Source organism: Notamacropus eugenii, chromosome 3 (genome assembly GCF_028372415.1).
Source record: "Notamacropus eugenii isolate mMacEug1 chromosome 3, mMacEug1.pri_v2, whole genome shotgun sequence".
NCBI lineage: Eukaryota > Metazoa > Chordata > Mammalia > Diprotodontia > Macropodidae > Notamacropus > Notamacropus eugenii.
This window is the reverse complement of record NC_092874.1, coordinates 46840405-46843533: the sequence shown is the minus strand read 5'-3', so window position 1 is coordinate 46843533 and position 3129 is coordinate 46840405. Positions and strand designations below refer to the sequence as shown.

The 3129-nt window shown below is 42.4% G+C and overlaps 1 long non-coding RNA gene across 4 annotated transcripts in view; it reads left to right on the top strand.

Moving 5' to 3' along the window:
* The window catches only part of LOC140532702 (uncharacterized), a 38202-nt gene that overhangs the window by 27431 nt on the left and 7642 nt on the right, over positions 1–3129 (top strand). For all 4 annotated transcript variants that reach the window (XR_011976632.1, XR_011976633.1, XR_011976634.1 and 1 more), the window contains one exon: positions 101–267. This is a non-coding gene — a long non-coding RNA (uncharacterized lncRNA). The remainder of the gene's footprint in view (positions 1–100; positions 268–3129) is intronic.

The window sequence follows — 3129 nt, the reverse complement described above, 5'->3', positions numbered from 1 at the left end:
GTAGGTAAAAATGGTAAATGATATGGGGGATATCTTTTGACTTGTACTTCAATTGGATTTAAGTGAGGCAGAGTTGCAACAGCCTCACTCTCTCTTCCAGAGACATCAGAATCCAGTGGCAAGGCAAAAGTCCAGACAACTGGAGATGGTTCAAGATGCAGTGGATGGTCTAGGTATCTTTGATATCTAACCAAGCTCTAAGAGCTCCACAGCTCCTGCTTCTGCCACTTTCACGAACTGTTGGAACATACCCGCTTGTTCTACCAGGTAAATCTTCATATGCTTGGGGTAGACACCCCTTGAACTCACTGGCAGGCCTAGGCTCCTCAGTTACCCTCAATCTGTTTTAGCCCACCTGCCAAAATGACTTACTGGGGTGTGGCTACTGTGCATGCCACAGCTTCTTGGAGCCACAGGTGAGAGGTGGGTGGCAGGTAGATGCCAAAGGGGGCTAAGCAGCCCTGAAAAGCCCTGGGCAGCCATCTCACCAGAGAAACTAGACTTTCCTGAATATCCACACACCTCAATAGGAGAAGAAACATAGGATGAGTACTACAAGCGTCAGAAATAATCAATTAGTTGTCAATTGACAAGCTTACAAATTCTGCTATAAGCCAGTAACTGTACTGGGCACTAGAGATTCAAAGAACTAAAAAATCCTACTCTCAAGGAGCTTACAGCCTAGTGGAGGAGATAATATATAGCCATATAGGTATATACAAAATATATGCAGGTTGAATGGGAGGTGGGGGAGGGAGGCACAGATAGTCAGAGGGCATCAAGAAAGGTGTGATCAAGAAAGCTGTGCTTGAGCTGAGCCTGGAAGGAAATTCTGTTCTTAAAGATGGAGGGGAGGAGAGAGAGCAATCTAGATAGGGGTGACAGCCAGGACCGAGGCACAAAGTCATGTATGAGGGAGAGGGAGAGTAAGAAGGACAGCTTTGCTGGACTAGATGTATAATATATAGTATATATTATATATATAATATAAAATATATAATTAACATTATATACAATACATATGTGTGTGCATATGTAACTATAGATAGGTGGATAGATGGTGAGAGAGAAAGATAGATAGATAGGTAGAGAGAGAGAGGGACAGAGAGAGAGAGAGAGAGAGAGAGAGAGAGAGAGAGAGAGAGAGAGGGAGAGAGAGAGAGAGAGGAGGGAGAGAGAGAGAGAGAGAGAGAGAGAGAGAGAGAGAGAGAGAGAGAGAGAGAGAGAGAGAGAGAGAGAGAGAGAGCTGATTGGAGTTAGGATTGGAAGGACTTTCAATGCCAAACAGACAAGTTTGTATTTGTGTCTAATGGTAATAAGGAGCCCCTGGAATTTATCAGATAGGGAGTGACATGGTTGGACACATACCTTAGGAATATTCATTATGGCAACTGTGTGGTGGATGGATTGGAGTGGAGAGAACTCAAGGCAGAGAGAGTGATTAAGGGGCTATTCCAACAGTCCCGGTTAGTGGTAAGAGGAGCCTGATCTGACATGGAGGCTATGTGCGTGGAGAGAAGCTAGAAATGTTATAGAGGTAGCAATGGCAAGATTTGGCCACCGAGGTTTTATATGATGTTAGGAAGAGCAAAGAGTCAAGGATGGCCCTGAAGTGGCAAAGCTGGGTGATCTGAAGGATGGTTATGTCCTCAATGGAAAAGGGGAATTTGGGGACAGTGGTAGGTTTGGAGAAAAGGAAATGAGTTCCATTTTGGACACATTGAGTTTGAAATGCCTATATCTCAGTGTGACATCCCAGTTGAAACATAGTAAGTGAATATTTGTAGATAGGGAAAACAAGGGATGTTTTGGGAGAGATAGGGTAGCACCTAATTGTGGAAACCTTTAAATCTCAGGCAAAGAGGTCTGATATTTACTTGATGAGTAATAGGGAGGCAGCTAGGTATCCCAGTGGATAGAGCACCTGGTCTGGAGTCAGAAAGACTCATCTTCCTGAGTTCAGATCTGGCCTCAAAGACTCTTAATAGCTGTATGATCCTGGGCAAGTCACTTAACCCTTTTTGCCTAATTTTATCATATATAAAATGAGCCAGAGAAGGAAATAGCAAATCATTCCAGTATCTCTGATAAGAAAACTCCAAGTGGAGTCATGCAGAGACAGATTTTTTGGCAGAGTAGTGAGCTGACCACATATATGCCTAAATATTATTCTTCTGGCAGCTGTGTGAGAGATGGATTAGATAGGGGTGGGAGCAGAGAGAGCTTGTGGAAAATGAAAGACTTATTAGGCAATAGTCCAGAAGTTAGTAATAAAGACTTGTTCTAGGACAGTAGCAGTGAGACCTGAGAGGAAGAGACAGAGAGATGTAGTATACTTTTAGGGTTTTGTGGTCCTCCCATACCCCAATGTCTGATATTTTCACCATTAGTGATTCATTTCTTTTTGGCTCTGTCCCCAAACTTCTCCCTTAAAAATACAAAAACTCATTTGTCACATCTTGTTGCCAGCAGATTAGAGGGAATAAGTTTGTTAGATTCTTTTCCTTCTTGTCAGTCAGGACTTGGGAAGAAAGGAGGCTATGAGAGTGAAGGAAAACTGCAGAAAGATGAGGCCAGGAGCTCAAAGCTACAAACCACTTCTTAATATTGCCAAGGATTAGGTGTGGTGCTTTATGAATGTTTGGGGAATGCCATTTTCTTAAAAAAAAAAAAAAAGCAAAGTACCATACTACACATATTGTATAGCAGTTGTATCTATCACTAGCACATGATAGGTTGACATTTTCATTCTATTACTTTATTAGGAACACAGGCAATCGCCCAAAATTGTGAGTTCTGTGTGGAGGAACTTTCTTTTCTCAGAGAGAATTCAAAGAATTAAAAAGCAAAGCAAGGAAACAAACCAAAAATCAGCTCCCCACAGCTTTCATTCTACATATCAGAAAACTGAAGTTCAGGGAAGTTAAATTATTTGTCCAAAGTCACACAGGTAGTGAATGTCAGAGGTGAGATGTGGACTCAGGTCCACCTGACTGGAAAACATGAATGCTCTTCCCCCTGCACCATGCTGCCTCCCTAGCTTTTTCATGCAGACCCATAATCCATTTGTGTTCATCTTCCCTCACTTCTACTGCCTGCTAATCATGCTTATTTTTACCATCCAGTCTT